The following is a 13,540-nucleotide window of genomic DNA, read 5'->3' as shown; positions in this document are numbered from 1 at the left end:
GTTGCTGGTTGTAGCAATATTGGGACCAGCTGTTCCAGGAGGTATCAAATTTAAAACCAAATTGGTTGTTACGTACAATGGAAGAACATCAGGAGGGAAGCATCCAAGTCTCTGAGAGAGGTTAGAAGCAATACAGAGCCAAAACAACACGCAAAAATGTCTTGACAGCAGCAAGATTCAGGCCTGGAGGAATGGAGCTGCTGGGCTGAGGGAGGAGAAATCAAGTTTCTCCTTTCCAGCTTGACAGAAGCGATTCCCCTTCCTGCTGCAGGGGCCGGCCCTCTCTTTGGCTGACTTTGATCCTCCTTTCAGTGAGGATCAGCTGGCCTTGCTCTGGCTGAGATGCAGAACTTCCAAATATAATAATCTGGAGGAAGCTATGCAATCAGCCTTTGCATGCATAGGGCTTTGCAAAGCCTCAGAGAGGCCCAGCTCGTAGGAGAGGTTTCCAAGAGCCAGGCCATTCCTGGGATGGTTGATGTGCCTGTTGGTGGCCATGAAACAGAATCAGAAGAGCACCAGAGGTGACTGCAGAGCACGGGGTCAGGCTGCTGTAGGACACAGGTGCTCTATAACCTGATCACAGCTCTGCTTCCCAGCCTTGCTGTGTGCTGCTGACAGTGCCTATTGCTGTGAGTGGCTCAGCTTTGGAGGAGACCCCTTGCTCCTGGCATGGAGTGACCTGGCAGTGGCACCACCCTCCCCCGGTGAGATCCGGAGCTGTCAATAGGGCAGCTCATGGTTCTTCAGCACCTTTTGTCCCCACTGTCGTGTCCGCAGGTGCCAACCCCCCCCCGTCCCCCACCCCGAGGCGCGGTGACTCCTCACGGTCACCCCGGGCTGGGGGGCGGGAAGGCGGTTAACAGACAGGGGCCTCAGCCAATGAGGTGCCCGGAGAAGCTCCCGGCCCGGCTGGTGCTGGCCCCAGCCCGGTCAGACCGGTCTGTGACACAGGTCCCACCGAGACCCCTTGGGGTGTCTGCTGGGAGCCCCCCGAGCTCAGGGACCGTCTGAGGAGACTCCCCGGGACTGGGAGCCCTCACCTGCTCCTTGGTGAGTGATTTTCTTCTGGAAATTTCCTTGAGTGAGCCCTTGTCCACCCTGGGCGAGGGATTATTTCTGCTGGGCGCCCCTGAGTGACAGAGGCCTCTGGTTTTGTGAGTGTCTGCAGGCTGGGGATCCTTGTTATTCTTATGTACTTATATAATAATAATATCATCTTCAACTGGTATCCAAACTCGTGTTTCATAATGACACTGGAATGCAGAATAATTTGGAAAAACCACATTTCTAGTTGGTTTCTTGGCCAAACTGTTCTGTCAGGGATAAAGTCTGTTTGGAGCTGGCTGCATAAACTGACTTCTGGGGTGTCTGTGTGACCCCTGAGCTGTGGCCAGCACTGGGCTGCCCCTGGGTTTGGGGGCTCCAGTGCCGTGTGCCCCCCGGGGCGAGGGAGAGGAGCGCGGCTTGTGCCGCAGCAGAGCTGACTCAGCGCTCCCTCGCCTAGGCTGGGTGCTGACTCAGCTGCTTTGCCTCATCCTGGCTCCTCTGAAAACCAGGGGCATCTCCTGGGGCTCAGAGGCCATTGCAGGGCGGCAGGGGTGAGATGTTGGTTGGTTTTGGGAGAGTCACGTCTTGGGTGTTTTGGGGTAACGGTGAAGATGTTCGGTAAAAGCTTCAAGGTTGCTTCTGGGTGTATGTTTTGTGCTCTTGCTGAAGAGCATGGGCTGTGCAATGTGGACTAATTACTGTGGGTTGCGGCAATGCGGCTTTTGCTGCTATGTCCCCTCCATTGCAGGGGTGAACTGGGGCATGGAGGAGCTTCCTCTGGCTGGCGGAGTCTCACTGGAGTGTTTTTTCATGCTATTGCTCACATATATGTCAGAACAAGACTAGTGGAGGAGGCTGGATGAGGCGGTGATGAGCTCTGGGTTGAAAAACGCACCATGGAGGTCATGTCTCCTGCTGGAGTGGGGCTGTGCTGGCCGTACAGCTCCCGGGGTGTGTGAGCTGTGGGTCTGCAGCCATGTGGTTTGAAATGCTGAGCTGGGATGTGTGGAACATCTTGTGCATGTAGTGAGGATCTACTTGTGTGTCTAGTCTACTGGAAGGATCTGCCAGTAACCTTCCTGATGCCTCCATTAGCCCCGTGGGCTCTTCTCTGGGTGGGAGCCTGAAGCCTGCTCGGTTCTGACTACTCCTATGATAGATGTGTTTATCCCACTTGAAATGAGCTGAGGGAGAGGGGCTGTGGGCCAAGCTTGGAGGAGATCCCTGCTGCTACATACAGTGGTGAGGGCAATATCGCCCTGCGTGGAAACCTGCTGAAATTCCCTATTGAAAGGAGAGAGAAAGATACAGAAGGGGTGGATGAAGCAGCATGGGTGCCACTGTCACATCTGTGGGTGCAGGGAGCCAGAACAGGTGCCCATCCAGAACTATGGGGGTTGTGGAGAGGTTACCCCATCACCAACCGGTTTCTCCAGTTCCTTTGGGAAGCACCAAATCCAGCTGGAGTCAGACTGGTTTGTGCACAGGCTTTGTTTGCCTGGGGAGGAAGTAATAATAATATAAAAAAATCAGTTCAGTCGCCTCACCCTGGAGTTGTGTTTTTAAAGGGAGAGGGAGTGAGGGAAGGGGGGTCTTGGGCACCCCCCACGCTGTTCTTGTGCTGTTGCCATGCTGGAGCCTGCCCTGGAGCTGAATTACACTGTGGTTTTCAGAGAGGACAAACAGGGAGTTGAATGGGACGCAAACAAACACATCTTTCATTACGATCTGGATGGTGGAGTTTCTTGGAGACATGTCAGTTCTTTGCACAGGAGCTGTTGGTGGGATGGAGATGACAGCATACCAGTAATATGGTTTGCCTGTGCATCGTTAGCTGATGGGAGGATGAAGTTCGGGCATGGACACGTCCCAGGGACAGCTTTTGGCATGGACATGAGATCGATGGGCTGTGGGAGTAGCAGCCGAGCCCAGTGTAACGATGGCTGGGGCAGCTAAGCCAAGCTTGCCTTGCCCATGGGCTTTTTCCTTCTGACTATGTGGTGTTACCACTCTTTCTGGAGTTGTTCTTAGTCTGCTTATTCCAGAGAAATCCTATTTGCCCATTACTGTGCCTCAAATGAAAAATGACATGGTGTCTTTCCCAGGGTAGAAAAAAAATGGTTTCAAAAATCCAGCCCAAATGCTGTTAGCCTGCAACAGTTTTCCTTAATCCTCACGGGGATGTTTTAATCCATGGCTGCTTTTTGCTGGTAACACAGTGCTGAAGTTCTGTCGGTGCTTGGGGAGGTGTGGGGGGACCCAGGGACATCCCAGTCCTGAATGCTGGTGGAGACGGGGATTTTGTACAAGGAAGACCTGGGCTGGTCTGTTTGGCTCAAGCACTGACTAACTTCAGACAGTGAGTGCCATGCTGGGGCTGTGTCCCTGCCTGGGTTCATCTAGTTCAATTGCCCCTTTGCCCTGAGAGGAGACCAAGTGCTTTCTGCTGACTCAGGGATGCAAATACTTCCTTATGGCATGGATGTAAACACTGCAGGAGTGGCTTCTGGAGGTTAGGGGCCCAGTACAGGTATTAATTGTGCTTGAGAGACCTTTAAAAGTAGCTAAATCTGAAGCTAACCCTTGGCCTTTATTTCACGTAGTTTTTTCCCACTGTTTCTCAAGGCTTTCTGAAGGGATGTGCTCAGCCCATGAGTCAGCCATGTCTGCCCACCTTTGCAGGGGTGCTTTGGCTCGCTGCCTTATCTCCCTTGTGATACTGCATGTCCTTTGCTTCCCCCTCTGTGAGCAGGGTATGGGTGATCGGGCTAAGCAAGCCCTGTGTAAGCAGCATGGTTTTGGGGAACTGCTACAGAGGCAGCAGAAGTGAAGCTGGGTGGAAAAACCCCTCTACACTTGTTTTTGAACTTCCAAACCCAATGTAGCCTTAGCTTAGTATCCAAAATTAAACTATTGTTTTCCTCAAAGCTATAGGTATCAGAATATGTGACAGCTGGAAATATCAAGGGACATGTTTTATCTGCTGTGACATTTTTTACTGGCTGTAGAGATCATCAGCGAATGCTGTAATTTGCAGGGCTGATGGGCACCAGCAGCTTTCGCTCAGGCTGCCCAGCAGAATGGGGCAGCACTCCGTGTTGTCAGCTCTTTTGTCTCATTGTTTCCCTTCTTTCTCTGTCTGCAGGCTGGGATTAGTCTGTTGTGGGTATGAAGGGAGGCACCCGAGCTGATGTGCCCTGCCTGTGGGTGCTCTCCCAAAGCCTTTCAGGACTCCATTTGCCTCCTTTGCCCATTTTGCAGGACAACTTGGCTGTTCTTGGCAAACAAGGCTGGGCTGGGGGTGAGCACAACACAGGCATTTAATATTTGCTTATAGGACCTCTGTGGGTCAGGTAACTTGGTTCAGAAGCACCATGAGGTCAGCCCAGAGTGTCTCTTTTGCAAAATCCTGCAGCCTTTGCACTGTGGACGCTCTTCATCATGGGGCAAGTATGTCCTTGTCCCTCAAGCTGCCCTTGATAGTCCCTGGCTGGAGCCTCCTGGACATGCTGGAGAGCTCTCCTCGTTTCCATGTGCTATGGCAAGAGAAAAAAGTCAGAAAAATCCAGGCTCTTCAATAGTCATTCAGAGATAAGCAATGACACAAGTGGAGCACGGACAGACAAGGGCATGACCACACCACTGACCTGAGAGCATTGCTCTCCGCACCCAATCCAGCCAGCTGCTTCTCTCGGGGACACCAAGGACCAGCATGGGGGTGCTGGTGGCCCCTGCTCTGGTCTGACATGTGAAGTAGGTCTGCTGAAACCCTGGGTGTTTCAAGCATATGGCCTGTGTTGTCCTCAGGGTGCTGGTGCTGCTTGTAGCTGTGGGGAGCTGCAAGGGACCAGGCTGGTGGGGAGCAGAGCCCACAGCTCCTTGGTGCTGCCTGCGCTGGGGGAGGCTGAGAATCACTGTCGGGAGAGTATGATGGGAGAAACTTGTTGATACGTGGGCCAGCATGTACCGAAGTCGGACGTTTATCCACAAACCGGAGCCTGGGCTGTACCCTATTGGACCCTGGGCAGGGAAGATTTGCCTTGCTCGTGTCCCGTGGAAAATCTCTTGGAGTAAATCATGCATGTTGCAAACTGTTGCTGTTGTTTAGATGGATGTGAGATAGTTCAGCCTGGAGCCGAGTTCAGCCGCTGGGCTCTGTGAGTTTAACACATACAAATGCCGTTGAAGAGTTAATGGGAAACAGAGTGTGGAGGAAAATAAAGAAAGACCTTTTGAGGTCTCAGCTGCTCAGAGTAATATTTGGGTTTGGTGACTCTCTGTATCTTAGAGATGGGAATGCAGCAAAGCTCTTTGAGTCCAGAGTATACATGGAGCCCGACAAGATTGTGGGCTAATATCAACAAACCTTTTGGAAAAGCAGATCCTGTCTGCTCCAGCAAAGCCACAGTGTTATTTTTCTTTCAACAAATGTATTGAGACAATAATAATGCTGTGCAGATTGGTTGTCCCTGGCCTACATGATTTATTAGGAAACAGAAACAATTGCAGTTGTTGAAAAAAAGCTTTGGACATGGATTTTTTTTTTCTTCTTCTTCTTTTTATTTTCTTTCCCCCCCTTGAATTCCTCATGAACTAAAAAAAGGCCACCTAGTCTGGTCCCAGGAGAGGGGTTGCCTCCCTGCTTGCATTTCTTACTGGACCACCAACCCTGGGCTTGCTGCTTAAATACTTCAGTATTGGGGAGGAGGAGGGGAGTGAAACAGCGCTGGGGGGAGAGCCTGGGAGAAGGTGACACAGCCACAGAATAACATTCCCAGGCAGAGAAGCAGAGCAGGTCTGGAGGAGGAGACCTGCAATCTGTTTCTAGCTGTTGGTGACTTTGGGACAAGTTACTTCCTCTCTGTGAGCCTCCCTTCCCCTCTGTTTATCCTGTTTATTTAGTGCAAAAGCTGCTGGGTGCGGTGCTGCTGGCCATGTGTCTGCTGCACTGGGTGATGTGGGGTCCTCAGTCCCGCACATACCTGCAGGTGCAATCGAAGCTCAAGAGCTGATTGTGATCGTGTGCTGTGCTTGCTGGTGGCGTTTGGCTCGAGCAGAGGATGGCTTCCCTTTAGAGCAGTTTTAATTGTTGTCTTCTCAGTCAGTAAAACCCTTGGAGAAGAGGTAGGCAGGGTGAGTGAGTGGCTCCACCGTGCCCATTGCTTTCCCCTTGCTACTCAGGAGTTGCAAAATCCGTGAGCTATTCGGTTTACAGAGAGGAACATCACGATATTTATATCTGATGGGGGTAATGGTTTTAAACTAAAGGAGGGGAGATTCAGACTGGACACGAGGAAGAAATTTGTTACAATGAGGGTGGTGAGAGCCTGGCCCAGGTTGCCCAGAGAGGTGGTGGATGAACATGGAGACATCCCAGGCCAGGCTGGACGGGGCTCTGAGCAGGGCTCACGGCAGGGGTTGGACTAGATGAGCTTTAAACATCCTTTCCAACCCAAACTACTTGAGGATTCTGTGATGTTTCTGGTGAGTGCCCCAGACGAATGAACGCTGGCTCCAGCCATGCCTCCCTTGTCCCTTCAATGCTGTTCCACCCTTTTCCAGCCTGCCTTTGCCTGTGATGGGGTAGATGAGCGTTGTTGCTGGAAGACTAGGTCTCCTTGGGACCACGAGGTTGGGATGGTCCTCCATCCAGGGCCAGGTCCCTGGGGATAGTGGCATGCAAATTTTTCGGAGTGGGAGGTTTCCTGACCTCCTTGGCCAGATGGCAGCAGTCCAAGGCTCTGTGGGAGCTCACGGGGGCTGTGTCCTCCCTCTGTGCCCAGGCGCTGCAGCACTGTTATCACTGGAGCGGGCTGCCTGGTGTGGGGGCGGACAGCCTGGTGTGGGGCTGGGAGCCAAGGGAACTCACTGGCTTTGATGAGAGGTGGCTGGAGGACGAGACTGTTTCTCCCCCACAAAGCCACTGATGGGGGGGGTTTCTGCTCAGGATGGGTGCAAGGAGCTCTCCAAAATGCCCAAAGGGGATGGAGGAGGGCTGAGCACCACCACATTGGGGCTGAGCCCGGCCTTGCACAGTCCTGCTTGCACCCACAGCCCTGTGCATCAGTTTTGCTGGGTTTTCTAAAAGAAACTCATGATTTTCGTTAATAAAGTGTAAGGGGCTCCCTTACTGCTCACCAAAGCATCTCTGATCGCTTTATTGAGGCTCTGGGGCCAGGTGTTTTGGCAGTGAACTGCCGACTGAGCGTCTGCGCGAGTAAGTGATATCATCATGGTTTGCCTTCCCTTCAGAAATGACTAAACAGATTTTCTCTGGTTTCCAGTTGACCCCGTGGCTCCGTGTCGATGATGGGAGCAGGCTGTTTAGGTTCGAGTTAACGCTGCCCCGACCAGCCCCAAATCAACCTCAAAAACTGGAGATGGATTCAGCAGGTAGAGAGAGGAGAGGAGAGGAGAGGAGAGGAGAGGAGAGGAGAGGAGAGGAGAGGAGAGGAGAGGAGAGGAGAGGAGAGGAGAGGAGAGGAGAGGAGAGGAGAGGAGAGGAGAGGAGAGGAGAGGAGAGGAGAGGAGAGGAGAGGAGAGGAGAGGAGAGGAGAGGAGAGGAGAAAAACTGGAGATGGATTCAGCAGGTAGAGAGAGGAGAGGAGAGGAGAGGAGAGGAGAGGAGAGGAGAGGAGAGGAGAGGAGAGGAGAGGAGAGGAGAGGAGAGGAGAGGAGAGGAGAGGAGAGGAGAGGAGAGGAGAGGAGAGGAGAGGAGAGGAGAGGAGAGGAGAGGAGAGGAGAGGAGAGGAGAGGAGAGGAGAGGAGAGGAGAGGAGAGGAGAGGAGAGGAGAGGAGAGGAGAGGAGAGGAGAGGAGAGGAGAGGAGAGGAGAGGAGAGGAGAGGGAGCTTTCTCCACTGCACCCAGCTCTCGCTGTTATTAAATCAGGGATTGCTGGGAATCATCTCTGATTCATTTTCCAGCTGAAACACGAGCATTTTGTGTTTGCCTGAAAGGATTAAGTTTTTAAAGCTCCTGCCCTTCTGGCTGGCTGTTTTCCTCGGAGGGGTTAGTTAGCCTCAGCTCCTAAATTTAAAATGAAAAAAAAAAAGACGAGGGGGTTGGAGTTGTTTTTTTCCTTTGTGATCTTTCTGTTCCGTGCCTGGAGTCAGTGCAAATTAGCTCCATTAGATTATTGCAAGGGGCTATAGGAGGCCTGGGTAATTGCTGCATTCGGTTCGTTTTCTCTCAGGTTTCACTGACATTTCAGATAGTAAATGAGCAGTTCCTTCACCCTACAGATGTTTTCTGTTGGTCATAGTTGGGAAGAGACCCTTAGATGCTAAATTAAAGTGCATAATTTACTTTTTTTCTAGGCTTGTTTAAATCAGCATGGGGCACAGGGCTTACTTGGCTCTGGATGCTTCTCTATGTTGGATATGAGTAATTCTCTTTTAATCCAGGCATACACACACGTGTCTTGGAACATTATGGGATATTCCTGAGCTCCTGTGGGATGCTTCCACTGAGCATCCATGCTTAGGGACATGGACCAGGTCTAAACATCTAAACTTGCATTTTTGGGAGAAAAGTTGTGTCAAAATTGCCTACAGGTTTTTCTTGGCTCCCTAGGGAAGGTGCATCATCTTCACTGGTGCTCAGCTGAAGACAGCAGAGCAACCGAAAGAAAGCTACAGAGCATAAATGATCTCTACAAAACCAAGCACAGGTCTGGATTCCACTGCACTAGAATATGAAGAAGAAGGAGGAGAATCCACAAGATCATAAAAATCTTTAAATGCTGAAGTTATTATTAAAGCTTAGAAGTTGCTGAACAATCTCCAAGTGACAAAGATTCCCCATGTCTTTGGTTTGGACTGCTACAATGGGAATGGAGAGTGGCTGTCGGGCTATAGCAACGATTTGGTGGTTTGCAGCCCAAATGCAGGAGCCTCCCCAAGCAGCCTGCCATGCTCATACATATTTTTCATGAAGAGGCGGTGGCCCACAGAGGCACGGTGACCTGGGGTTATGGGTGCTGTGCAGCTTTGAGACCCTCAGCCAGACCTGTGGGGCCTTAAACCCCAAAACTCTCAGTGGGGAGACAAGAAGCCTTTGAAGCCCCCCCAGACTGCCCAAGCTGCCAAGCAGGGTTGTGAACCTTGTCGTTCTCTGTGAGAATGTTGCTTTTACAATTAAAACCCACACAAACCCCCAGCCCTCGCTACTGCTTGTGTTACCCCAGCAAGATATCTGACATTTGAGACAGAATGGGAAGTCAAAGAATGTGAAGAATTTGGTGACTCAACATAGAGTTTATTATACCAGTCCTACCGTTTAAGCCCATGTAATGTAAGATTGTTTTACGGCATGTGGCACAGTTCTGTGGGTTAATTTATAAGCAAACAATAATTATTCAAATAGAATTTTTTTTTTCTGTGCCTACATAAACTTGTTATCTGTTTGGCAGCAGGGGATGCTGCATAGAAACACACATTTACATTTTTTGCATTGATGCTATTTGCTTTCCCTGGAGCAGCTCAATGGTGCATTGACTATGAGGGCTCACGGCTGAACTTGACCTGGGAGTGGCATGGAGATAAGCCAAATGTTAAGAGAAAAGGAGCCCTTTGTGCGGAGATGCCAGTATATTAGGTCTCACTCTTAGGTCACACACTTGTTAGGGATTCCTTCAAAGTGATGGATTCTTCTGCTAAAATTTAATGATGTCCGTTAAATCACAGGGTCATGAACTAGTGCATGTGCTGAAAATGGTTTGCCGAGGGACCATGAAGGCAAGGCCTTGTGTCAGGAGACTTCCAAAGCAAATTGGATTTTCCACACAGCCATGGCTGCGTTTGAAGGTCTGTCAGTGGCCTGTAAAATTCTCCACCAGTGATAACAAGACAGAACTGCCAAGCACTAAGGCAATGCCATGAGCATTACAGAACAAATCACTCCTCTCTCAGTACATAATAGCTCTTGATCATCAGTCAAAGAAAGAATTATCCTAACCTAACCAGTGAACAGGCTGGAGGAGGCTGCTCTGTCTCTACCAGGAGATTATCCCAGGGCTTCTGGGTTAAATCTGCTGCGGAGAGCCTGGGGCTTTCTAAGAACATCAGCCTGGAGCTGAGTGGTTGGGTAGGTGGATTTTTAGGTTGGGTACATAGACAAGGAGGGAGCAACTAGATGTCAAGACTTGTGTTCCTGAGCAGCCCTATGGGGTCATCTGGCCCTGTTGGTGGCCATCCCCAGGACAAGCCCTGCTCAAACACCTCCATGCTGAGGGAAATGTGGACTAGTGCAAACGTAGTTGGATGTCTGCTTGGACAATCAGTTCCCTGCTCTCTGGGTTTTTCAGCCTGGGTGCTGTGAGGGGTGGGTGCAAGGAATGACTTTACCTTCTTTCTCTTTAGCATATTGTGAGATGGGGTCAGTTGTGTGGTTAGATACTGATCTGATGGGAGGAAGGGATGAGATGATCCTATTTTGGAAAAGGATTGGGTGGAAGAGGCTGAGCTGGCTTGCTCTGCTATGGCAAAAAGGGTCTTAGAAATCTTTCCTCCCTAACTTGTTTTCTGTGCCTGTTCTCTGCCTGGATGCGCCTTGTGTGTCACCTGCTGGGTGGGAGATTCTACAGCTTGTGTACAGATCCATAAACAGAGCGCTTTTCTACCTTCTGCATTGTGACCCTGGAGGACAGGACTCTTTAATCATGACATCCTTCCACCCGCCTCACAACTATTTATATAAGGATTACATATAACAAGCGTTTCCGACAGTCTGCTAAAGTCACTGAAGCAGAATAACCTCTAGCCCAGCTCCATGGGCCGTGTTGGCGTTGCAGGAAGGATGATGTGGCTCATTACATACCATCCTTAACGGCAATGGCTTGCTTGGCATCTTAATGTGGAGACAAGATGTCGGGGGTTCAACTTGAACTTAAACCCAATGCTAACAAATAGGGGAAGTTCGAGTTGTGATGGCAGTATGTTTTAATGATGAGGTCATGTACAATGTCTGTTAAAGATGGCTTCTGTCCTAAGCATGAGAAAATAAAGAGAAGGCTAGAAGCCCCAAGAAGACATCTCGGAAACCAGTCTAAATCCCAGTGGTGTGGTCAGCTCTTCTTTAGCTTTTTTAATGAAGGACTTGGATGTGATGAAGGAGGTGGGCCATGGCTGCGTTGTATTTTCAGAGCAGATAACATCACCAGACCTGGTATTTGAGATTTGGGGTTCTTCATAAACCTTAAGAAAGCATGATTTAGAGTCACAGTCACTTTCTATATTTAATATTAGTCTTCTTTTAAAGCCTGCTGACACAAAAGCACTCTTTGACCTCTAAAAAGACTCGTGTTCTGAAATGAGGCTGCATCCATGATATGGGGCTCAGCTTGAGCTTCCCAGGAATCGAGAAGCTGGAGCAACCAGGGGACCTGGACTGTAATCACCTGCCTGCCCTGAATCCTCTGCTGCTATGGGCCAGCTCTTCAGTCTCAGTTTCTTTCTTTATCTTGTGGTGTAGTGATGCCTTGTGAAGATGAAGGCGGCAATGGAAGTGTTGAGAACAATTGCTCTGTTGGTTTGCTTGTCTGGATTTCCTAATGACCCATGTACATTTATGCATGTTCTTATCTCTCCACCACTTGTACTGAGCACTTATTTGAAGAATCAGAAATTAAGTTTGTTTTTCCTTGGTCAAACCCTTTCTCCAAAACAGTAGGGCTAGGTTTATGTATTTCTTTCCCTGTGGTCATATACCAGGAAAGCTCATTTTCCTGCCTTTTCCCATTCTGTGAATTTTAACTGATTTTACAAGTAACCAAGGTAAGGCAAGCTGCTGAGGCTGCAGTCTGAATCATTCATACTGAATCCACAAAATACCCACCTGTACTATTTTCACTGGTCTCAAGGCTGGTTTCCATCCATTCTTACACCAGTTTGGCTGAACTGGTTTTAAAAGCAGTTTAGAGGCCAATTGCCCTTGTGCTGAGAGTGTTAGTAATGTTGCCCTCCTTGAGCTTCAGCTTGGCGTGCTGCCTCCAACAGCAGAGGGAAGTTCAGCTCCATGCTCGACTGACCCTGACCTTCCAGCTGAGCTTTCCACCCAGAAGATGGGTTGTTTGCAGTTTCTGCTGTAGGCAGACAAATATTGGAGCATTTTGGAGCAAGAGATGTGCCATCAGCTTGCCCGTGTTAGGTGTGAGGAAGCCTTGAGCTCCTTCCTGGGCCAGCCGTGAGGGTGCTGCTGAGCTTGGGCCAACGCTGGACCAGGGAACACATCGGTCACGATTGTGCTGATCACTGGCTTCTTCCTGGACAGAGTGATGGAGAAGGCAGTTCTGGTTCCACCCAGTCTCTGAAGGATTTGATATATTTTACTGCCAAAAGAAAATAGCATAAATCATCTTTGAGTGCGGAGCTGTCTGGCTCCCTTGGAGGGAAAGTGTAGTTGGGGTGGGGCAAGAGGACACGAGGGTGCAACGTTGCCTAAAGCTGATGTGGTGTAAAGATCCCCTCCGAGCTGCCCTCAGCCCAGGAAAACTTTTGGGAGGTGGGTGGCTTTGTCATGGCCACACCGAGTGATTTCTTGGAAGGGCGGGTGGCTGGGGACCGCTGCAGGGGTGTTGCTGCGCGGAGCCTGGGATGACCCAGGGGTTTGTCCCGTTTCCAGTGCGATGTGTGTGCGTGTTTACGAAATCTATCTCCCTGGGTGATGTCATGACATGATGAGAAACTGGGTCATAAATTAAAGGAAGAAAAGAAAAAAAATAGACCCCACTGTGGCTCACATGCTGGCAATAAATTCAGATAACAGCTCATCAGTGCCTCTTCTCTTGTTCTTGTATGTGTATGCATTTTTTTTTTTCCAGTTGGGAGAAGAGCTGGTGAAAAGCAGCTGTTTTCTATTTGTTCTCCATCCACATCTGATTAGATAGTCCTCCTGCCCACTGAGACGTGCTCGGGAACTCTCCCAGCCCCTCTGCTCACTCATTTTCTTGGGCACCAAGGAGTTTGGGACTGCTGGGGCTTTGTTTCACAAGCTGACAGCATTTCAGAGGTACAAAGGGCTCCTTCATGGTCACAGGGCTCAGATCCCACCAGGCCAGAGGGCATGGCCAGATCCTGCTCTGGGGCTGGGAGGTTCTATGGGTTTGGGCCTGGAGAGGCATCACTGGGGATGCATTTCTTGTTTCTCTCCCTGACATTAAGCTATTACATATATATTTTAAGGCAGTTCTGGGGCTCTGCAGCCCAGGAGGATGGTAGTTGCCCTCCAGGCTCTATGAATGGGCTCACCAGCAAGGCTGGTGGGAAGGCAGCTCTGCCACAAGGAGGAAAGAGGGTTGTGGTTTTGTATGAGTGGGAGAGGAGAACCTAACGGTTCGGTGGGTAGTGTGGGAGGGGAGAAACCAGGGTGAAGGCAGGGGCATGCATACCCCTAAATGTATTGCTTGCTAAAGGCTAAACAAGGAAAAGGGTGAGCAGAAGCTCACTTGTTGAAGCCAGGGTGAGAAATGCTCCACCAAACTACAGATCAAAC

At 50.2% G+C, this 13,540-nt stretch overlaps 1 long non-coding RNA gene across 1 annotated transcript in view; it reads left to right on the top strand.

The window, feature by feature from the left end:
• The first annotated feature begins 920 nt into the window (after positions 1-920).
• LOC135575760 (uncharacterized) overlaps positions 921-13,540 on the top strand; it is a 65,036-nt gene continuing 52,416 nt past the window's right edge. Inside the window, exon 1 of the long non-coding RNA XR_010467008.1 lies at positions 921-1,053. This is a non-coding gene — a long non-coding RNA (uncharacterized LOC135575760). The remainder of the gene's footprint in view (positions 1,054-13,540) is intronic.

Source organism: Columba livia, chromosome 18, assembly GCF_036013475.1.
Source record: "Columba livia isolate bColLiv1 breed racing homer chromosome 18, bColLiv1.pat.W.v2, whole genome shotgun sequence".
Taxonomy (NCBI): domain Eukaryota; kingdom Metazoa; phylum Chordata; class Aves; order Columbiformes; family Columbidae; genus Columba; species Columba livia.
The sequence above is the reverse complement of the archived record's forward strand: the minus strand, read 5'-3'. Positions and strand labels throughout refer to the sequence as shown.